Source organism: Aquila chrysaetos, chromosome 10 (assembly GCF_900496995.4).
Source record: "Aquila chrysaetos chrysaetos chromosome 10, bAquChr1.4, whole genome shotgun sequence".
NCBI lineage: Eukaryota > Metazoa > Chordata > Aves > Accipitriformes > Accipitridae > Aquila > Aquila chrysaetos.
The window spans coordinates 41,221,054-41,244,672 of NC_044013.1; the positions used below are offsets into that span (position 1 = coordinate 41,221,054).

The 23,619-nt window shown below is 45.9% G+C and overlaps 2 long non-coding RNA genes across 2 annotated transcripts in view; both read left to right on the forward strand.

The window, feature by feature from the left end:
* LOC115347693 overlaps nt 1-10,815 on the forward strand; it is a 27,522-nt gene extending 16,707 nt beyond the window's left edge. Inside the window, exons 2-4 of the long non-coding RNA XR_003925574.1 lie at nt 842-999; nt 5,900-8,041; nt 10,487-10,815. This is a non-coding gene — a long non-coding RNA (uncharacterized LOC115347693). The remainder of the gene's footprint in view (nt 1-841; nt 1,000-5,899; nt 8,042-10,486) is intronic.
* Nucleotides 10,816-13,664: 2,849 nt separating this feature from the next.
* LOC115347530 lies at nt 13,665-21,910 on the forward strand. The gene is made up of 3 exons (XR_003925516.1): nt 13,665-13,845; nt 17,589-18,209; nt 20,121-21,910. It is a non-coding gene; the product is annotated as an uncharacterized LOC115347530 (long non-coding RNA).
* Nucleotides 21,911-23,619: the final 1,709 nt, after the last annotated feature.

Genomic DNA, 23,619 nt, shown 5'->3' on the forward strand with positions numbered 1-23,619 from the left:
CTTGGCAAAATCCAATTTTGAAACAAGATTGTAATATCATATCTAAAAATGTTTTCCCATGGGTATTACCAGTCTATTTCATTTAATTGTTTTCACCCATCATATTATGAGCTTTCAAAGTACTGAAATGAGTGTGGTTTTTACAAAGAACAAGGGGGGAAATGGCAGGGAGAGGGAAGGCTGGCTCCTTTCCCAGGAGGACCTCCTGGAAGACCAGGGGTGGTGGCAGGGTTGGACACCTTCCCGCCTGCCCCGGGATTTCGGTTCCTCACCGGGACGTTGGCAGGCGATGCCGTGGCCGGCGCGGATGGGCTGTTTGCTCAGGTCAGAGACCGACGGCCGCGCGGCTTTTTGGATAAACCCGCGTTTTGGGGACCTGCGACTGGCCCTTGGCGTCTTAGGTTTTCCTTCTCCGGTGAAGGTCTGGTGTAGGAAGAAACTCAATGAGCCGTACTGTAAAGATTTTGCACTTAAGCAGAAAATATTTAACGCTTTGGGTCTGAGCTGCTGGGAGCGCTCCTTCCCCAGCGCGGCCGTTCACGTCGATGGACAGGGGTTCGGTGACGCCGGGGGTTGCCCTGGGTGTTCCCCAGCACACGGATGAGCAGGATCAGGCACCCGAGGTGAGAGGGACCTGTTGTAGGACCGGCAGCAATTTTGGGGTGGGATGCCCATGGGTACCACAGCCACCCTGCCGCCCCACCAAGTGCTCAAACCCTGGGTGAGGGGAAACACCACGTAAATGTAGGGTGCGTTTCAAGTGAAATATGAGCCAATTCCACCCTTAATTAATATGCTCATTTTCTTCTATATACATTTATCTGTTCATCTATTGTTCCAGCGCGCCGACGGCACTGCAAGGGGAGACGGGTATCGCTTTCAGTCTTGCACATCTAATTGACGCGGCTGACGTTAATTTGAAGCCAAGGTGACGGCAGCTTCGACGCTTCTGATTCTGCGTTGATTTGGCGAACTTTGGCGAAATGCTTCAACAAAACGGTAAGAAAAATTCGAGGTGCCCACGCGACCTCCACTGCTCTGCTCCTGGTGAACACCACCGGCCGACTTTGCTCTGCCGAGGGGCTGGGAGATGCCGAGAGATGGGGCCAGAGAGCAGCATCTCCGTGTCTCTGCTCCTTGCGGGCCCCCGCTGGACCCATTTATTTCCTAGATGGGAATGGGCCTATTTATTATAACCAGCAATACGTTAATCATGGGCAGAGGAGTCAGAAACAGGCCCGGCGATGATAAGCAAAAGCGTCTCTGCGCGAGAGCTGGGCACGAATCCTGCCCCGCTCTCGCTGTGAAGGCAAGCGCCCTTCCACTGTGAGCACGGTCACAGGTGTCCTCACCTCCCTCATTCCACATCTTTTTTTTTTTCTTTAGAAAACCCTGATTCTGTTTTTACATTTGGCTTTTTTTTGGGGGGTGCCTGACAGCGCAGGGTGTTTCTTGGGTAGGGGCATCCCTGGGTGCCCTGCATTGGGCAGGTTCGGTAGCAGGCGTGGGGTTTTTTTGGCAGCTTTGAACATCCCCACCACTGTAGGCAGGACCGTGGGGTACAACCGCCCTTTCCTCTGCATCTTTCCTCCATCAAACAAATCGGCTTTTCCGCTGTAAAAACTTCCCAGGACTCATTGGCTTTTTAATGCCGGGGGTTACACAGCCCCCCGAAAGCTCAGGGACGGCATTGAATCAGCGCCGGGTGCTTCATGATGTCCTGGGTGCCCGCCGTCATCTGGAGCCCCCCAAAATTAAAGGCATGTTCAGGAGCAGAGCGCGAGCTGCGCTGAGCGGGGCTTCCCGGGGTCTGCAGCGCTCGGCGGCCTCATTAAATCCTTCAGAGCCTTTATCAGGGACAAAACCGTCGACTTTCTGGGAAAACGTTGATTAAAGCAACAGCGAGCAGGAGTTGAAAGGCTAATATTATCAGTTTTAGCTCGCTGGGGTGGTGTTTGCCTGAGGTAAAACAATCTTGCAGCAGAGAGCGGTGATAAGTGATGCTGCGCCTGAGCCAGCCGGGCTGTATGAGGATGCGGCGTGGGGACCCGGGGGCATCGGGCTGCGGAGGGGGAAGGATGAGGGTATTTAGACGGGAAGCGTTTTCTGCGGGCGTTTGACTGCTGTCAGCCATTTTAGGTTTCTGAATCCTATTTCCCTGGTGCTTCCAAGAGAAGCTTTTGGGGGAGTCCCCAGCTAAAACTCAAATTTGCATTTAAATGGAGATTTTTTTTTTTTAATGAGCAGGATGCATGGGAGACTAAGACTATTAGGTTTCCTTGTGGGAGAGTGCAGAATTCTCTCACCTTTTACATCCCACCCCCTCCCCAACCCCTTTAATGCACACTTTAAATTAGACATTTAAAAAAGGAATAGTGCGTCTTTAAGGAGAATATAATCATAAACAAATAAGTCTCGTTGCCCTTGCAGCAGAACTAATCTTCCCTCAGCTGAGCTGTGATATAGATCAGTAACAAGAGCCACGCGCAGGGGGTTCCTTTGAAATGCATAATACCTCCTCGTATAAATTGGAGTTGGTGTGATGGAGCTGTGAGATGACATATTGTGGCATGACCCCTCTCTACTGATTGTGGGTGAACCCTGCAAAGGTAAATCTAACACGGCGCACACATCAGACAATTTCATTTTCATCACCCAGGGACAAAAACATAGCAACAGAATCTTTTCAAATGATAATCTGCATGCTAGGCGGAATATTTTCCCTTCCTGCCTTCCTTTTTTTCTTTTTTTTTTTTTGCATGTTCAATTCATGATGTAGGTGAAAGGAATTATAAATTGCTTCCAAAGTTCATTCATTCCCTTCTTCTCATTCTTTCCTTTCTCTTCCTCCTTCTCCTTTTGCTTTTGTTCTCTCTCCTTCTTGCTCTTCCTCCCTTCCTCCTGCCTTTGTCTCCTTCTCTTTAGCTTTTTTCTCTTCTTTCTCTCTCTCATTTTTTTCTCTTCTCTGTTTTCCTCTTTTCTTTTTCCTCTTCTTTCTCTATCTTTTTTCTTCTTTTAAATGTTTTCTTCTCTCTCTTTCTCCCCCTACCCCTTTTTTCTCTTCCCCAACCCCTTTTCTCTCTTTTTTTTTTCCCCTCTTCTTTCTCTTTTTTTTTTTTTCCTTTCTCCATCTAAAAGTTTGGCTGTGTGTGTGTGTAACTGATTCATTCTTCTCATCCCCTCAGGGACATTCCAGTAATAATGATTTATAGGAGTGCAAAAATCTATGCTCTTGCTGTTACCAACTAATATCCCTCCTACCCTCCAAAAAGGGAGTTTTCTTGTAGAAGATGTCTCAGTACGAAACCTTCTTCCCTGCTTCTCTCCACTCCCCTCTTCGCCTTCCTGCGCTTTTCCATTCAAGTATAAGGAGTAATCAGCTGGTTTGCATCACGCTGACCAGGAATATATAGTCCTGCAACACCATATCTCATCTAGAACTAGTTACAATTGACTAAAATGATGCCATAGCTGTTCTTTGTTCTTGTCTCCAGTGGTTTTGTGTGAGGCTCTATTCTTTTGAAGCTAAGAACAGTTTAGAAAAATCCCCTTTAATGTGGTATCTCTAATTTACTATGAACCATTCCCCCTCACAAACCAAGGTGTGTTTGCAAACTGTACGCAGCTACCAGGTGAAACGGGAATTATCAGTCCCCATCCAAGAAGTACAGCTGATGGTGGGCACAGCCCGCTGGGCTCCTGTGGCAAACCGTCATGCTCAATATCAAACCAGCCAAATAAATCAAACCCAGCGGTATGTCCCAGGACTCTGCTCCGATGGCAGAGGAGAGCTGGAAAACTGGGCTCAGAAGTGACCCGCAAAGCCCTGGTGAAGGGATGCCGGTCCTGGCGCAGAGTCCTCTTGTCTGGCCATCTTTACTGCTATTATTTTGATTTATTAATTGCTCTGTTCATCAGCACGCTGGCAGTGCCTCGGGCTGGCTCTTTGTGGAAGCGGCTGAGATGCTCCGGGCCCTCTCCTCCATGTAGTAACCTCAAGGTGTTGGGGACAGTTCTGTGGGGACCGTTGATATCTCTCGTCTTTGCCCTGTGGGATAATTGCTGGCACAGGCGGAGCAGTTTTAGGGGGTGGCACAGGGTGGGCATCACCGAGCAGAGGTTTTCCCTGGGTGTCCGGCTGCCTTCCTGCACTGTCCATGCCCGTCTGCGTGGCTGCCGGACAGCCCTGGAGGGAGCAGGGCAGGGATCTGGGCGCTCGGTATCCTGGTGGCTATGGCATGGCTTTGGGACAGCCCCATTACTTGTCTGTGCCTCGGTTTTCCCATCACTATAGTATACCCCGAGACGGCTTCAACTTAATTTCCAAAGTGATGTGAAGAGCTCGGTGATCTCAGAAGCCACAAGTTCTTATTCCCTCGAGGAAGAGTTTTGCAGGTGCAGGGAGACACCAGTCCCACTTGGAAAGGGAAAAGGGACAGAGCACGTAGATTTTTGGTACGCTTCGCATAACTGCGCTCACAGTTCAATAACCCACCCCAGCCGGCACGGACAGAGCACGGGGCGCAGCGGGAAGGCTTAAATCTGCTCACAGATTAGGGCCATCATGGGCCCGTAATCCCGTCACTGCCTCCTCGTCCCTGATGCCGAGTGACACAGCTATTGTACACGTAAGGGAGTGACAGAGAGATGAGTTTGTCGGTTCCACCTAGTGTGATTGCCATTTTCTCCTCGCAGAGGAGAGGAATGAAATTGAAGGAGAAAAGGTCAGAAAGCCCTGGTCATCCTCTCCCCTTCCCCCAAATCACTTGTTCCTCTGGATGGAAACGAGAAATGACAGGTTCCTGTGCCACTTGGGATGCAGGCAGCCCAGAGTAAAACAAAAAGGAAAGCTGGTTGGAGTAGGGGTGGATAGCAATGAATGTAGCCTGTTAATAATGCATTTCAGAGGCACAGGATCCTGGTTATTGTTCGTGGCATCTGCTAACACCAAAGTGACAGTGACAAGTTCTTTGATTAGAAAGAGGTCCCCGGCACCTCCTCCCTCCCACCCCTGCGGAAGGGTTTGTGGAAAGCACCACCGCTGCCTAAAATCCCTGCTGAATGCTGCCGGGGGGGGGGGTCACTTGGGGAAATGGCTATTTTTTGTCTTCTGTCTCCACTTTGGTGCAAAAATGTCTCAGCTCAGACCCAGGAGAATCTCACTCTTTCCTGTTTTTTTTTTTGTTCGTTTGTTTGTTTTCTGCTCCTTTTCCTCATTCCTCACAAATTTTTCAAGGGAGGAACCATAATGATACCATCCATCCTTCTCATAATTTCACTGCAAATTGGCACACACCTTTTAAATCCCAGGGCACGGGTTAACAATCGAAAGCAAACGCAATCAGTGGCAGTATCCCCCGAGTAGCCATTGCCCCTACTTTGGGCAACCTCTGCTGCCCGGGTGGCTGGCGCTGGGATGGGGCTGGGAGCCGTGCGAGGGAGGCGGCGAGTGCTGCCGGGTTGTGTTTTCTCAGGTGGAGAGTTAATTTTGGTGGTGTTTGTGTCACTGGTGGTTATTTGCTTTAATTGTTGGATAATCGTTTGTTCTGTCTACACATATTTTGAGAAGATTGTGCAGGAGTGCTGATGCAGGTGATGGAAACTCGTGGGAAACAAGTAGCTGCGCCCACAGCGGAGGATGCTTGGGAGGTGTGGGTTGAAACAGGATTCATGTCCTCCTGCCTACAAACCATCCTGCCCAGTTCTTCATGTTGACTCCCCTGAAGTTACCCCTTGTGTAAAGAGCACCTTACCAAAGTGCTTTCCATCAGAAGTGTGATCAGTTTGGTCTGGTTTGCACCGTTAATTGTTTTTCTATTTTTATGCAAACGTGAAAATCCTCATTTGATCCTTCTAAAAAATATTATTTTACAACCAAGCTCTTTTATTTGGGTTTCAGGGAGAAAGCGCTGCTCTGAGAAGGCCAGAGGGCTTCACCATCGGCAGGAACCTGCACCGGCAGCCCAAATCCCGCAGCGATGCTGATGAGAGCAGATGTCCGTAGGGATGCTGTGGAGCGCACGTGCGTGTGGAGGGATGCAGCGTGCGGAGACCCATCACGAGTGCTGGGAGGGCGAAGGGGACGATCAGGTGTTTCACAGGCAGCCCTGGTGTGGCGAGCACCGGGGCTGCTTTGCTACCAGGGGCAAAATGGAAATAGTAATGCTCAGAGCTGTTATTCGTTTGAGGATAGGGTGTGAATGCAGAGCTCTTCAGCTGGGGAAAGGCAACCTGAAGTGGAAGAGGTGAGACCCATCGTTTGCCACAGATCTGCGGGACCTCGTAGCAAAAAAATATGGGGAAGGAGATGATGACAGGGAGGGAAGTTGAGAAGAAGTGGCTGTGGGATTGTCTCTCTTGAGGCAGGTGACCCAGCTCTGTAATGCCTCCCCCAGCTGCAAAGCTCCCCAGAAAATTAGCTTCTTTTCATCATATTTTTACTTATAACTTTCCCCCACGTCCCCCTGGGTTGTCTTTAATGGGCTGCATAGGGGTTTTTTTGCTTGCTTTCTGTTTGTTGAAGAAAGAAACTTTTTCACAGGAAACATGGGGGAAAAAAATCCTACCTTTTTCTGGTGGAAAAATAAGTGCCAGTTTTGTTCAACTCTATTTCTGTGTAAATGGGGTCGTTAAAAAGAGAGGCTGTGCCTGGGGTGTGCAGAATCTTACCTGTTTCATAGACAAAAAACATCATGACTGACAGCACGAATTCAATGATTCTACTGCATTCCAAGTCAGAGGGGAAAATGCAGAAATAAGAGAAAGAGCAATGCACGCTGTCCAGGTGGAAACTGTTTTCCCAGCATTGTAATTTTTCCTGAGAACTGAAATCAGCAGACATCTGGGCTGGAAGGATGTTGGTTTGCAGGCAGCAAGCTGGGCTAAAATACCCACAGGTATAAGTAATAAAACCTGTGTTATGTTTAGAAGAACAGTGTTAAAAGTTACCAGCAACAAACCAAGGAACAGGATCCCTCTTCTCCGTGGTGTTGTCCAGACCTCCTCGGTGGGGTACCTGCACCCTGGCAGGTTTGGGTTTTGTTTCCTTGGCTCAGGCGCAGGCAGGCAGAGGCTGTCGGCTTGAGTGGGTTTGCAGAGGAGACTGATGTCGGGCTCTGGGAGAGGCCATGGGATGGTTCTGCTTTGAGTTCGTTTCCTCCTGCTGAAATACTTGATTTCTCCCCTTTCTTCCAAGATCAGTAGATGTAGCAGCTGGAGGGATCTTCTGTAGGTGTTTCTACCTGGTCTTAAATAAAATTAAAGAAGAGGCAACAGCAAATACAATTCAATTAGATGCAAGACAGACACTTTTTTAGTGATGCTGACCAAGCACTGGAAGAGGCACCTGGAGATGTGAGGGAATCTCCATCCTTGGAGAGTTTTAAAATTCATCTGAAGAAGGCCTTGAGCGGCCAGACCATCCTTGAAGTCAGTGACTTTCTACAGGAGCACAGTGAAGCTTTTCCTTACTTTCCTTGTCTGCCACCACCTCGCCTTCCGTGGAGGAGATCGGGGTTTGGAAGGTGATTTAGAGCTGCAGAGAGCGCTGCGAAGGCATAACTGTGCTAAAGCCACTCGTGGGAAGCCACCTCCGCTGCAATGCAGATTTTGGGCTCTTGTGTGGGCAGGATCTGCCACTCAGCACCTCCACGCGCTCGCCATCCACCTCGCACGTCAGCGGCACAGTCCTTCCCTTGCTGGCGAGGACGAATGAAGTCCGTGGCCAAAGCTGCGCACTTAGAGCTGAGCACTTGCTCAGGTGTGTTTTCCTCTTCGGGAACAAGATGCCTTCTAGATGCCTTTATTCAGTGCCCAGGCTTGTTGGTGCTGGTTTCTTGACCAAGGCCAGACTAAACCAGAGAAGAGGAGCCGATGACCTGCGGCTGCCTGCAGCACAAACCCGGCGGCAAACGTGCCTGAGCTATCGAAGAATTCTCCATGGCAAGTCTACGGGCAGGAACTTTTCCAACCGCTGAGCCTTCCTCTCCCTGGGTGCTGCTATTTCCATGCTAAGCTGTACAGTTATAGATTTTAAGATAAGGTGCTTTTGTTTCCCAGTTCTGTCTGAGTTACCATTTGAAACTGATATGACAGGCCTAAGGCTAGTATAGAAATTTGTTACAAGTTCCCATTTCGCAAACGTGTCGCTAGTCAAATAGCCTCCCTCCGCCTGAGCCTATTTACTCTCTCAGGGATCTATTTTTAAAAGTTATTAGCAGATTACTGGTTTTCTATCAACCTCAGGCACCAATCTCCCAAAGATACTATTGTACTTTAATAAGGTGCATTTGATAATCCTCAGATAAAGGCATTGAAAGTGGGGGGGAGAGGAGAGGGAGAAACTCTTGCACCGCTTCATCTAAGGGACACGGGCTAGAAAAGGGTTAAATATACTCATGTTTCTAAATGGCTGAACTACTGTATGTTGTAGTTTTCAACTGCAAATCATCTTTAATAGCAGACATCACGGGATGGCTCATTACATTAAGCTATTTTTCATGCTATCTCCTGTAATATCCTTTAATCCAATGCGTTTCAAATCACCTCAGGCTAAAATAAGAGACATAGCGATGTAATAGCCTAGTGTATTAGTGGGTTAATTGCCCTGTTGTACTCTCTAGTAGATATCTCTGGAATGAGTTCTATATTAATTGTAAATTGCTTAATACATTTAACTCCTTGAGAAGCTTGGTCCTCTGCTATGTCTTTAATGAACGAGAAAACTTTTGAGTTGTAAATAGTTGTTTTCTCATGGCCAGCACCACAGGGTGCCTGGCCCTTCCCCGCCGAGCACCAAGCATGCACGTCATCCTCTCGGCACTTAGGAAGAGTCAGCCCGGAGCACTAAAGGGAAATGATTGCTTTTTCCTGGAAGCTGCAAAGTTCTGCTCCAGCCCTGCAGCCTGCAAAGGCACAGAGCAGAGCCTCGCTCGGAGGTGGTCGGCGGCCGGCTTCTAGATCAGGATCCGCAGAGGCAGCGGTGCTGGGACTGCGTAGACGCAGTACGTTACGCTGTGGCTATCCCCAAATTGGACAATCAGAAATGCTGCGGAGGAAGAAAAAAAAAAAAAAGGGGGAAGGTTTAAATAATACATAAGATTTCAGACTCTCGTCTTGCCAGTGCCGAGGCCAGAAAGGGAAGACGGATGAAGTGCTCTGCAGCTCTGTCAGAGGATGCAGCAGCGGGTCACTGACACATACGGCTCTCAAAGTATTGCCCATAATGTGCAGTAGCTAGTTTTCTAAAATTACTTTTGCAGCACTAGGCAGACATGTCCACAGATCTGCAGTCACTTTTCTGAAGATTGGAACATAAGTGTCAGCGGGCTACTGGAGGGTAATGTCACTAATTTCTTTGGATTGCTCCCAGTTTGTGGCGGGGAGGGTGGAAGAAGGAGCAGGCACAGCGGAGGTTGGAGGGGGTTGTATAATTTGCAGGTGAGACATTCTTTATTCATTTCTTCTGGGACATTCTGGTTTCTAAAAATCCTGGCAAAAATGTTACTGTCAATTTAAAGTAAAGGTACAGAGAGGAGGAATGCTGAAATAGTCCTTGCTTTGAAAATTTAGAAGAAACTCTTTCCTGAAGTGCCACCTATTGCTTAAAACCAGCAGCACCACAGAAGTGGTGGTAAGGAGACCGCAGGTCAGCAGTCTGAATTTAACCTACGTGACTAAAAGTCCTGACCACCTGATCTACCTGACCCGAACTGCGCAGCTCAGTCTGTTCCCCGGTGCAATGTGGCAACGTCGCAGCACAGTGACTGTGTTACGGATCTCTTTTCTAAGTCTTATGTCTAAGATAAATATAATACTCATAAAGATGCAATTCAGGAAGCCTTTTATAATGCACTTAACTTTAAACATATGCTCCAGTTCCAGTACTTTTAACGGAGCAGCATTTTAATGCTCCTTTCAGCTGAAGAGTTTAACAGAGGAGACGCTTTGCTTTTGGGTTTGTAAGGGGGAGCTCAGACAGGTCTTTCCCAGCCCTGGCCTCCATGTGCACGTGGGGTATCTGATGGAGAGCCCGAGCAGGGAGGCAAAGGGCTGTGCACATACGATTCCTGGGGTGGGGTGGGAAACACAGAGTGCAACACAGGTTTTCACTCCTCCAAGCTTTCTGGGTTTTTTTCCTGACTGTACTTCCACACAGACCTCGGAGGTGGGGATGCAGCATGGCTCCATCTTCTGCAAGGAGAGATCTGATGTCACTTGCCACCATTGCATATGGCAGCTCAGAGATTTAAATTTGGATTTTCTGAGCTGCCCTGCACTGTCTCTGACTCCTGCATGCATGCACACATGCAGAGTTATGATTATTATTAATACTTGTATAATTTACATAACTTCCTATATGATTACTGCATACTAAAACACCCAAGTAGAAATTTCCATTGCTAATTAGAGGATGTTAATACTAAACTCTCATAGATGGAGATTTGTTTGGAAATTAAGCCCCAGTAATGCTATTTGTCCTTTGCAGTGAAGCTGTGGAACGGGGGGACGATGAAGCGGGCTCTGTATGCTCACCTGGGGGAAAGCCGGCAGCGGGCAAGGAGAATGGACTTTTGCTCAGATGAAGTCAACTAGACATTACCCTGGAAATCAGCATCTCCCTCAGTCGCCTTTGTTACAAACGCAGCAAAACGGAAAGGCTGCCTCATTCCAGTGCCATTGAAGCATTTTTTTTTTTTTTGCTGTAAGGTAACTGTACTGACTTCAGTGGAATTACTTCTGATTTATACCTTGGGAAGTGAGAGAGGAGCCAGACACCCCGGGTAATTCTGCTCTATCATTGCCTGTACCCATTAAAATTCCTTGCATTTACATGAATAATTAGGTTGGGCTAAAAGAAATATCATCCCTCTGTTTTAAAACATAATGCAAAGATATTTCTGAGACAATCTGAATAAAAATTTTGTAACTTGTAGAGGAAAATTTCTGTGAAACTACACAGTCAGTTGTTCTTTGAAGGAAAGACACAAAGTGCTTAGACTGCTGGAAAAAAAAAATCCATCAAGTAATTCTCTATCTATAAAATAGGTGGTAATGCAATCTGAGCTTAATTTTGATGGCACACTGTACTTCATAACAGTGACAACACCTTAAAAAACGTAATGAAAAGGCCTGATTTATTACTGAAATAATCCATTTAGCACTCCAATAAATAAAGGGAGAAAATACAACCAATGTTTCGGCAGAAGGGGAAAAAAAAAAAGAGAGAAAAATTGCAATGCATAGCAGTTTTCTGTAAATGCATCTGGAGACTGTGGCCACATGTTTTGGGGTTGATTATTTTTCTGAAGACAAATATAAATTCAAAGTTAGATTTGAGATTTAGGCCTGATGTCCACTCTGCATTTTGCAAAAATGCACAGCGGTCTTGTGACTCAGTAGCACAGGGACAGGTTCTGACTGACAAGGGGGAGGAGAAGGGGAGGAGAAAATGCGAACTTACTGCCTTACAAATATTTGATTTTGAATATGCTCTCATAGCCATCATTAAGTGCAAAGCAAACATATTTTCCCCTCATGCCAAATTTGTTTTAATAACATGACGTTACTTCTGCAAATGTCAGCTCCAACCTCTCTCTCTCCATTTCAGTGGCACTTGGCCCACAGTGAAGACTGGCGGGTTTTATACTCCCTCTACATCACTTCTATTAATCTGTTTAATATGCTACAGGACCTGGCAGTGGCAATGACAGTAAAAGCAATAAAATCCTCACGTGGCAGATGTTTGTATTCGGGTACAGTGTCCCGAACGGCATGCTGGAGAGAGGAGCTGCCATTTCTCTATAGATGAAGAAAAACTTTCCAACACAGAAACAGTCATCTAGCAGAATGAGTTGACTGAGGAGGGTGCTGGACTCTGATACCAAAAGTTTTAAGGCCACGTTGGACCAAGCTGTGAGGAAGGATGCGAGTGTGACTCTGCAGGGTCCGCTGCTTTCAACGAGGAATGGTATTAGCGGTGACAGCCGCGGTAAAGGCGTTCTCCTGCACGTTCCCAGCATCGTGGACAACATAAAGCCATGGCTCAATAACATCCTCCTCCTCCTCGCTGCGCTAGGGGCCAGACCGAGAGGTGCTGGCTGAACCTCGGCGCATATAAGAACATGTTGTGTCCCCATCTCCCAGCCCAGGTCTCTTGGTGTTTGAATCAGCCTGTGCTGCATGCCAGTTCTGCAATCATTAAAGGGAATGGGAAGTAACAGAGATGAAAGGTTAGGGGAGAAAAAGCAGCAGACTGTTGCCACGTGGCCCTTTTTGGGGGGATATTTTGCTGTGTGGCCTTGGAGCATCTTGCATTGGTGGCTTTGTCCCTTGTGCCTGCATCTCGGGCGGCCGAGGCTGGAGGAATGGCTCCGGCGCCTGCGTCCCGCTGCACCCTGCCCGGCCCTAATTGGCCTGTTTGTTTTGCAGTAAGTGATTCCTGCCTGTCTTGGGGTGGATTGTTTTTCACACCATTAAATGAAGTTCTGCTGTATTGATCCCTGTTTTTCCAATTTGAAGCCTGAAAAGTGATGAAGACATTTTCTTGTTTTCTCATGTACTTTTCCCTCAGTTCATTTAGGTGACCTGTCTTTAGTTCCTTGCTCTGCTCGCTGTAATTGCTTCTTCAGAGTAATGTTACACCGTAAGCGCGGTACTGCAGCCGGGGTATGTTTTTATGGAAGGATGAAGGAAGGCGAGGTTGAAGTCATCAACCAATATTAACTGTGGAAGGTTTGTCACAAATGACATCTCAATAGCAGTGTCTCCTGCTGGAGCCTCAGTAAAATAGTGCAGAGGGTGAGGGCAGGACCACGGGACAGCTTTGTCTCTTCAGGCTGCTTAAAATTTTGCTTAAGAGATGGAAACATTGTGAAACATTATTTTTCTTTGGGCACAGATATCGTTGTTTGTGTCCTCTTTACCTTTGTGAAAAATCTAAATACTTGAACGTTTGCATTAGATTTTGCCAGGGATCTATTTTTGTTTAGCACTAACGTAAGGGGTGGATTTTTTCCAGAAGAGATCAATAGAGTGGGTGCTGAACTTACGTTTAAATGGCAAGTTTAATTAAGGAGGGAGCACTGGTTCCTCCAGTGCAGCCTCACTCGCAATTAATTAAAGTATGAGGTCTAAACCGAGCCCATACACACTGAGAAGGCTTCGGTAGGCTCCAGACTTGCAGATGGAAACCAGCAGAAGTGCAGTGAAGCCTGGGGAAAACATGGGAGGTTGGGATTGTTGTCTGTATCGCGGAGCTGTCCCACCGAGCCTGGCACAGTCTGGGATGCCCGGACTGCTGAGGGTGGGAACGCAGTACTGCTCTGCTGGTTTGCCTCAACGGGTAGGTAGGGACCAAATTTAAAGTTTGACTTACTGAGTGTTTCATAGCGGCATCTTGGGTACCTCTGCACCCACACAGGGTGCCTCCCGGCGTGCTCGTGTCGCTCTGAAGTGAGGCAGGTATTCCCGAGACTATGATGCTCCAGAAGATTTTTACTTCCAGTCTTTTCTGGTATTTTTGCTCCCCAGTTCACAGGGAGATACATAAAACATCCTTGTTTTAAGGAACTTGTTGTTGCTTTGATTTCTTACGGAAGTGGATTTTGGTGGCTTTGCAATAAATGGTGGAGCGTAGCACTTTTTGTTTTTCATTACAGGAAGGGAGTAAAGCGAGTGCTAATAAAGAGGCAGAGCTGGCAACTCCTGTGCAAGGCCGGGGCAATGTGCCCCACCTCCGAGATGCTTCTGGAGGGAGCTCAGCCCTCCCTCCCTCCTTCCCGCTGTGATGTTGCTTATTAAAGCAGCGGGAGGGTCTGCGAATGCCCAGAGTCAAGCACGGCTCAGGTAAGCTCAGGTATCGGCAGGATGAGTGTGTTCCCTGATGCTGGAAATAATCCCGTCAAGTCAAGAGCAAGTGGCCTGGAGGAGGGTCTGGAGTCTGCAGGCGCCTGGGGTGCGGGAAGGCAGCCGTGCAGGGGGCCTTTGCAGAATCAGGGCACTAGAGGCAGATCTCAGTGCACGCTTATTAGGAAGGTGATTAATCTATTTATTTTGCATTACTACTATTATTATTACGTGCATAAGCCTAAATTGTGTAAGAACTTTACTGCACAAATTACGTTCGCTTGCTGCGAGCGCAAAATAAAGAGGAAAATTCTCTCCTTTGAATATCTTCTGTTCTAAATGGGTGGGAAGTGCTGAGAGAGGGGGCTTTGGGGGTCAAGATCTGTCTTTTGTGCTCTCGGCATCTGCTATTATGAGGTCCCCGCTCCAATTGGCCTTCCAAAGTGTTATCACAGTACCAAGTAATATATAATATAGACAAGAGATAGGGAAAGGGATGCAGTAGAAAAATAAACTTGTGCCAGTGTATTATTCCAAGAACAGCAAAAAAATCCAATGTGCTGTTTGAGAACATGGTGCCATAGAGACATCTGGGGGAAAATCTTGGAAATAATGTCCACTGGATCTGAACGGCATGATACATTTCAAAAGGGTAACTGCACTAGGCATAGTAAACAGCAGAAAATACACAAACAAGGAGGGTTTAACAATTTCTTTCTTTCCCCTCCAAATGTAAAATCCTTGGGAAAAGGCTAAAAATTAGGAAAGGGGGTAATCTTCAGAAATGGGTGGTCTGTTCATCACCTAAGCGATAGGAGAGGATTTCTTTTTTAAAAAATTTTTTATTGTAAACTACCTTATGACAATTGGTGATAAAAGAGCTGAGCCTTTCAAAAATCCATTTTAATAAAACACCGTATGACCTCATAGATATGCATAGGATTTTAGAAATAACATGGATGTTAATGAAGGTACTTGAAAGGTATGGTGCCATATTGCAATTTTATGGAAGATCTTAGATTAATGAAATTAAACGTGAACTGCATTGTTTAGATGATGAACTTAAGGTCATATCTGCAGCATTTGAAAGAGAAACCTTGAGTGGAGGGTGTAGAATCATTGATTTAGACCCTGGTAGACAGCTGAATAGCAAGCATTGAAGCATGAAGGTAAATTCCCATATTTCATTGTTAGAAGGTTAGCTGGTGGCTGCCAGCTTTTCAGTGATAATCACCAACCAATTCCACCCTGTTTCAAAAAAGATTTTGCCTTTGTGTGCTAAGACACTTTTAAAAACCATTACTGTTCAAAGCAGGGGCACACTGTTTAAAGAGAAGCTATTTCTGCAAAATACAGGATGGCAATGAGTTGATGCTGTCCTTGGATAGTGATGCTATTAAGTTCATTAGGATCATCATCCATTTAAAATGCTTATAAGGAGAATTAAGACTGTTTGCTGGAGACGCCAGAGGCACCTCCTACCGCAAGTCACAACTACATGTCATCAGTAATTAGCTCTTTTGCTTCCTTAAGATTTTTTTATACGACAAGGGCCCTTTCAGGTTTAAGTACTGTTTTCCTCCCTGGACACACAGCACACGTGCACACACAGAGGGAATAAATGCATGCACATGCACATGTGTTAAACTAATAGACATGAATTTGTACAACAGGAAAATTGCAAGGAATGAAATCCTCAGGCCTTAAGAATAAGTGATAATAGAATGATACTGCCAATTACTGCTGGAGAACAGTGTTGTCACAGGGAACCGCTCGTGGAGATAGAAGGATGAGGGGCGGAGAAAAGATTCCCTTTTGACAGTTTGCCGTTAAAGGGAATTTGTCAAGGATGTTAAAATTAGATCTAACTGGGCCAGATCCTCAGATGACATAAATCAGCCTGTAGACTTCAAACCATGATCTGGCCATGTACTCCTCTTTGTTCTTTCTTCATCTTTATTATCTGCATCATAACGCTGCCTGAAAGCTCCAATGATGCTTTAAGCTCCATTGTCTTAGCACTGTACAAATGCAGTGAGAGAAGGTATTTCCATGCTTTCATCTGCTCTGCACGGAGTCTTTTATTGCTTAAAACATCCACATGTTTTACAAAACCTGCTAAGCAAGTGTGGGAGATGGGGACCTTGTCTAGACTAGGATTTAGGCTGCGATGTTAATATCGGTTAGACAATCTGTACGGAATGACCTGTTTTCAGTGTGGGTAAGATGAGCTGCTTTCCACAGTTGCAAAGTGATCGAGTTGCCTTTAATGAGTGCTGTTGCATACCAGAGTGAGAACACTGAAACAGGAATCCATCATCCTGCAGCCAGCCCTGCTGATTAGAAATATAGTAATACTTAAAGGGAGCATTTAGCTTCTGGAGTGGCCTGCTAGGGTGCAAGGGTCTAGCTGGGTACAAGAGAGGGCAAACCTGAAAAAGGCACTCTTAGATGGGAAAAGATCCCGTACTTCCACGTACATTCTCTTCCAGCCCAAAAGCAAAGCTAAACTCTGCCACATCATGAAAACTGAAAGCTGCCAGTAAGGAAATTAGAAAAGAAATAGAGTTAGATAATGGTCATAAATGTGTTATGATCACTCCTTTCGATAGAAACTTCCTTGTTTTCTCCCTGGTGTACACCACAAACAGCTTGCACATGATTTATTTGTGTGTGTTTGGGGAGGAGAGGCAAAAGGAATAAAGTCTTAGCCATTAGACATTTAAAAAGGCAGTTGGGACATTTAGAGACATGATGCTTATTAAAATAAATGGAAGATGTGTGTCTAAATCCCCTGGTCATCCTTGAAAATCTTGTCCCTAATGTTTATCTTGCAGTCATTTCCAAATGGGGCATTGCATATCCCATCTCTAGTGTGTATCTAAGTGCAACTGGACAGTAAAACCAGGATCACACGGGGGCCAAGCCCAGCGCTCTGCCATATACTGCTTAATGTTCTGAGTAAGGAGAGAGTGTAATGGTACAAAGCTTTGAAATGGTACAGAGCATTTTCTGGGAAACTAGAGAAAAAAGTCCAAGTCCCACAGAAGTGAAGGGAATGTGGCTCCCCTCTCCCATTTCCAGAGGTTTCTGGTATGTGCAGCTCTTGGCATAGGACAGACTAACCCTGCTGCATCCTGTTCTGTGGAGCTGATTTGCTGAGCTTTTAATAGATTCATAACTTTCCATCCTGTTGTAAATCTTCTGACAAATATTTTTTAATTTTTAAAAGAAACTATTGGCATTGGCCACTTCAGAAATGCTGACCCATTAAGTCTAAACAGAGAAGTTAGGGCATGTTAAATATCAATTGATTATAAAACCCATATTAATTGACGTTTAGCAGCTCCACTAATGGAGAGGAGCTCATTACATAGCAGTTAACCCTCAACGCATATATATTAAATAATCAATTAGTATTTATTTAACATACAATAACCTCCTTGTTAGAGCTAAATTAAAAGCCTCTTTATGGAGGCCTTGCAGAAAGCACGGCACTGTGCTAACCTGAAGCCAGGAATTTGCATTAATAGCCTGAATCTTTGTTACCTCTGGTGCCCCTAAGATGATTTTTACGTATTAAGTGAAGGACTAGAGGGGTCGTGTATGTTACAGTCACTTGGCCCTACTAAGAGGGACTCAGCCCCTGAGTTATATGACGGAGTATGAAAAAAGCGTAGCTCAGGCAAGTATTTGTTGAACAGAGCTGTAGCTAAAATAAAGTTCTCCTGGTTCTCCTGCAGCACAACGTGTTCTGTAGGCAGATCCTGCTCCCGAGAAAGGCCGAGCTGAGAGGAGAGATAGGAAGAAGAGAAAGTCTGAATTTCTCCTTCGAAGACAGATGGAAAAGGTTGCACTGCTTTTGCCGGACCACAGAGCAGGCACGGGGACCTTTGCCGTGGGGCAGGATAACCTTTCAGCGCTTGCATGTGCCACCATGCTATGCCATCAGGGACACCGGGAGGCCAAGAAAGCGTCCAGGGTCACTCGGTCCGTTGTAGACAGACCATGAAATGCAAGTTCACCACATCAGACTGCTCTGGCCACTGGGTTTGCTCTTTCTCCCATTCCCAACCCTTCAGTCTGGTAAGACTGTGCTGACACCAAATTCAGCTGGGGTGTAGACTGTGCACTGTGGTGACTGCCAGGTGTGAGCAAAGGCTGGGGAGATGCTGGATGGATTAAAGCTGAACCGAAAATAAGCCTCATTTATCCTCCTGCGCCTATGCAGTGCAGAATGCACTCCACTGATGCAATTACAGCCTGCAAAAATGCAGTTTTAACACTGCACTACCTTTTACGAGAAGAATCTTCAATTAAAACTCTTCCTAAATGATAGGAATTGTGGCACTTAACAGCAAAAGGTGAGTCAGGTTTCCCCAGGATAAACACGGTGCCAAAAGAGCATGCAGGTGTGAACCGAATGCTGTAGGGCTGCGTGGGGGAAAAGAAATGAGAAAAGCTTTGGCAGTGTGTCTTGTGGGCTGTGCAATTCTCCCGTGGGCCTGATTTAGCTCACACTCCCTCCGCACGGGGAGAAAGGCCCCGGGAGCTCTTCGGCAGAGGAGAGCGTGCCGGGGAGGGTGTTCAGTGCGGAGAAGTTGGTGAGTTGCTGCTCGTGTTGTCCCGGCGAGATGCAGAGACCCGGCAGGTGATGGGTGAGAGGGAAACAGGGGGACTCACACACAAGTGAAAGACCTTTGAAGTAGAAGAAAAGTATTTTCAAATGTAAAAATAAAGGAGAACAAGGAGAGAGGTGGGCAAACAGCAAGACAATATAGAAAGCAAAGAAGTGGCACGGTTGGGTAATAGAAATAGGGCAAACTGGGGAGCTCAGAAAAGGAATAGCTGAACTAAATTGCTTAAAATGAGTCTCTCCTGTGTTATGTTCTGAGCTGCCATTTATATCTGTGGCGTATTGAATATTAGCAAATGGATTTACTCCCATCTCTCTCTGATGTAAAAGGGTGACAAGGAAGAGTATAGCAGGGAGCTATTCTGTTTTCCTTGGAGCCTAGGTGAGTTTTATATTGGGGTCTAATAGGCCCAGAACCTATTCGGAGCTGAATTATATCACCCCTGCCCTATGCAATAATCTGTTTTCTGGTGGGGGAAAGCTGGGAAATCAAGCAGCTTCTCCAGAAGTCAATTTTGGTTCTCAAAGTGGAGCCAGCTCAAGAAATTGTCATTGATCCACTTCTGAACTTGGAGCAAATTTCCATAAAAATAATCAGACCCTCTCAGCTGCAGAAGTTTGTAATGCCGTGTGTTTCACTGGGTGGGACGGGCAGGCTGGGAGAACAGGGGCTGAGCAGCGCTTTGGTTTCAGGTTCTTCCTGTTCACTGTACCAATTCTGAGTAGGGAGCTGGGTGAGGGAGGGGATGGGAGATGATGCCTTGGCCACCCTCTTTGTAACGTCGTGGCAAAAATGAGCAAATGAAAGCAGGTTGTTTGGTCTGATCCTCAGCCGATGGAAACCGGAGCAGCCCTATTAGCCTTAAAAAAGCTTGATTAATTTAGGCTCCTGATGAAAAAGTATCTGGCAATGTGGCTTGGTTTAAAAGCCCCTAGAAACTCAGGGGAGCTCTGATACTGGGGGAGCTAGGTTCAGACCGGACCAGGCAACAACAGCTTCATCCCAGAGGTGTGAGCAAAAAACGTGAGGAAGAGCAGGGCAGGCCTGATGGTATGGGGCATTTTATACAGGTGTGAAAGGGGGTGCATGCCCCCCCCAACCCCTGACTGCCCCCCTCCAGAGGGAGAGCCCCAGCCTCTCCTGGCTGCAGAATGGCAAAAGGGAGCCAAGGAGATTTGAGAGTAACAGAGACGGGGCAGAAACAGGCAAATAACCATGGATTTGAAACATCAGCACGTGGAGTTTAGTGAGGGGGTAAGCAAAATAAACTGGAGGAGAATGGCAATGCTGTTTGAAGGGTAATAATCAACCTGATAGAAAAATTGCTTTAACCATTGTGGATCTCATGGAAGACCCTAATGTAATTTTATTTTATTGAGAGAATTTAATCGTGTTTCAGGCCAGCTCTGCTTTTCAGTTCTGCTGTGAAGCATAATGCAAGCACATGTCAACGCCTGCCCCTGCCGAAACTCAGGGAGGACTTTGCTGTTGGCTGTTCACTACGGCAGAAAGAGACCTTTGTGGTCTTTTCCCTCCAAGGACAGCACCAGTCGTTTGAGCAAGTGATGGTCACCTGTATTCACAGGTATATGATGTATTTTTAGCACCTGCAATAAATTACTTCTTTTTTCCTTACAGCTTCTGGAAACATTCCCAGTCCCTGGCCTATTCATCAGGATTGTTATATTTCTGCTGCTGAAAAGAGGAAAGTACCTTTTTCTCTTACTATTTATTAGCATGTACCATAGTGTGAGGGACTGCGCCGGGGAGGGGAACCCTGTTGTGAACGGCACTGGGTAAACACAGCAGAAATGACAGTGACAGTCCTCATCACAGAGTGTTAGCAATTCAAACAGCCATGTCAGTCAAAGAATTTGAGAGAAGAGATGTAACACAAGCAAAAGGAAGAATGTGACAGTTTGCAAACACTGAGTGAGTTGCATGATTTTTCAGAGGTGTGTTCGTTCTTTAAGTATCTTGAAGGAAATGCAAATGAATTTTATCCTGGACAAGTCTATGTGCAAGCCAGGTCTGTTGGAGCTTTATGTTAGACATGTAGAAATTTCTTTCTCTTGTAGAGAGAGATAACCACAGGGCTTTTTGAAAATTTCAGGAAATTATCCAAGGCCTGTTTTTGCATAAGAGCGCAGGGGGATATATCATTGAGCCCTAGGGAAGGGCAGCCTTGTGCTAATCTATTAATAATAAGCAGAAGAAAGTAGTAAAACAGAAGCAGTGGAGCAAAAAGAAAACAAAAAACACCACCAGACAGAAGCTGATGATTTTCCAAGGTAAGATTTGGGGGTACTTGGAATTTATTGACGTTGCCTAAAACAACCAATTCAATCCCTCCACACCGCAAAGGTAACATCAAACTTAAGAAATTTAGGAAATTAGGCTAAACATTTTCTATTATCCTGAAATGTTGCCTTAGAGAACTGATAACACAGAAAGAATTTCCTTGGGAAGGAACAAGTAAAGGATGCTGCAGAATTATTTTAGTTAAACTAACTGCAATGCTAAAAATGAATTCTGGAGCAGGACAATAAAGAACTCACACAAGAATATTAATTCTGCTTCCAATCATCCAAGCAGTTCAGTCACTAAAGTCAGGAGTGAATTCATAGTCTGTCTAGTTTCCACGGGCTTTGGGGAGGCCTTGCCAATGCTATTCTTTCCTGCTAGATTTGCCTGTGACTCTTCAATGTTATTAGTGGAAATAATTTCCTCTATGGAGAAGCAGCTGCCTCTCCCCTGCTGCTCTGTCTCTGCTGTGGATTGCTCCACCGTACATCGAATCTTCCCTCAATCCTCGTAGGCAGCACCAAGGGCTGTGCCTGCAGGGTGTTGTTCAGTCTTTTGCCCAATTATCCAGGCACAAAATGCCCATTCTAAGCTAATCATGAAAGACAGTCTTCTCCTGGTGAAAACACTCTCTGAGGACTCACCTCTGCCACGGTGCCTTCAAGGAACTAACCCACTAATTATGGGAAAGGAGCGCTTGGATTTATATCATACATGACATTAAAAGCAGAAAGGGAGATCCCAAGGCTGAGACCCCAGGTACTTGTCCCATCGCTTTGCTGTGCTGCTTGACCCCTTCCCTGTCTCTCTGGTTCCCCAGGGAGACCTGCTCGTCCCCACTGGCAGCGTGTATTCCCTCGGTGAGAGACTCTCCAAGGCCTTTTTGAAAATCCCCATCTAAATACACATGTGTCGAACTTTATAAAGTGTGGCTGCAAAGAGTAAGTCCTATATGTAACACGTTATAAAGTCCTCAGCTAGCAAGCACTAGGGCAGAGTAAAATGGTTATTTTAGCCGTATCATCTCTTACGATTGCTTGTCCTCCATCTCTGTGGAGGGGTGGCTGGCAGAGCACAGCTCTGCTGATTTAAGCTCGCCAGGCTCCTGTGTTGGCTCTCTTGCTGAAGTGCCTGAGCTGCCTTACAGGACTTGGCCATAAACTGTGCAGCCCAAGGAAGATATTGCTTGTTTTCTGAAGGACAGGAGGAAATCACCCCGTATATGTCCTCTATCTATTGCCTCTCTGGACAGGAAAAACATAAATGCCTTTCCCACCATTTTATTTATTGGCTTTTCTCTGTTTCCCGGGAAAAGGCGCTTTTATTTTTTTTTTTTTTTTTTTTTTTTAGTACTTTTGTGTGTGTGTGAGTCTGTGTGGGGTAGGCGTGTGTGTGTGTTTAGGAGGTTAAAAAAAATTTCTTGCTGTCAGCAAGTGATGTTACAAACCTGCTCTGACAAGGCTGGTTGTATATTTACAGTTGGTGAGAGCGAAGGCTTCATCAATCTTCACGCTTTGAAAGGGACAGGCCCGCTCCCATGAGCACCTGCTCCGGGAGAACAGCTGAACTGTGACTTTCCAGGGAGCTAGCTGTAAATTTTAGCCATTCCCCCCGCAGCCCACGCATGCTTGAGCTCTTTAACCTTCCCAGGCTGGCAGGAGTCCCAGCAATCAGTTTAGTGCAAAGACTGGGGTTCTTTTTAATTAACCTTTTGTTTCCCACTGCAGGTGTTTCAAAGTTTCTTAATGTTAAAAAGGAAGAGAAAAAAAAAATTGTTTGCAGAGGTGCATCCACTCTCTTCCGCTTTTTCTATGCTTGGTGATCAAACGGGATCAGCCTTTCTCATATTTCCTTTCCACATTTGCCTCTTGGATGCATGTCTATAACAGCATGGGACTCTGCAGCACGGGTTCCCTTTAGGCGTCTGCAGAAAGTATTTCTAGGAGTGCATTTTAGTTTCGTCCTGCAAGGCCACGTTTCCTTCCTTCGTCAGGCACTTGCTTTTCCAACCCACTCCTCTTTCTCCAGGCAACTTTCTTCAGACACTTGACTCCCTTGGTGTGTTGATATTCTGTTTAATTGGATTGGCCTCTCGCACCCAGCCTGCCCGGCCAGGGGAAGTTTGATTATAGACTCACTGAACGCTTCTGATTCTGCAGCCGCCAGTCTTCCCAGAGTGCTCACTTAGCGAAAGGAAAAAAAAAAACCAAACCCCTTCCTACAACTCCAAAAAACAGGCCAACCTGTGTTAACCATCTTTAATGGTACGCTGGACAAGGCCAGTGAGGAGACAGAGATTAGAAAAAGTAGCAGGAAAGCACAGGGAGAGGATTTAGATGGATCATGCTTGGGACGTGTAGCAGTATTTTTGTATGTAAAAGCACTTGGTTTACTTCAGGTAGGCTGTTCTGTTAATAAAATAAAGCTGTATCGCTTTGGGGGGGAAATATTCCCGCGCTGTAGGAAAAGGGAGTATTGTCCTGTTTGATCAATAACATTATTAGTAGAACAAGAACCTGTTGTATCTCTAAGAAAATTCATATGTGGAAATTTATCACAAGGAAAAAATACATTTAAGCCCCACTTAAAACAATAAAATATATCTTTGAGGGAAAGTTTCAGACTTTTCTGTATAAGAGGAATAATGGTTTCTATAATTTAATAGGTGCTAAATTTGGTGAGGAGTGCCAGCAAATCCATTTCACATAATGATATTTTATCTCCCTTGAAATGGTCATTTTCATGAATGTCTTTTTATTGGTTCCCTTGTCCCACAAAGTGTCCAAGGTGGTGCTGCTCATCCTCAAAAGCAGAGCACATATAGAGGCAGGGA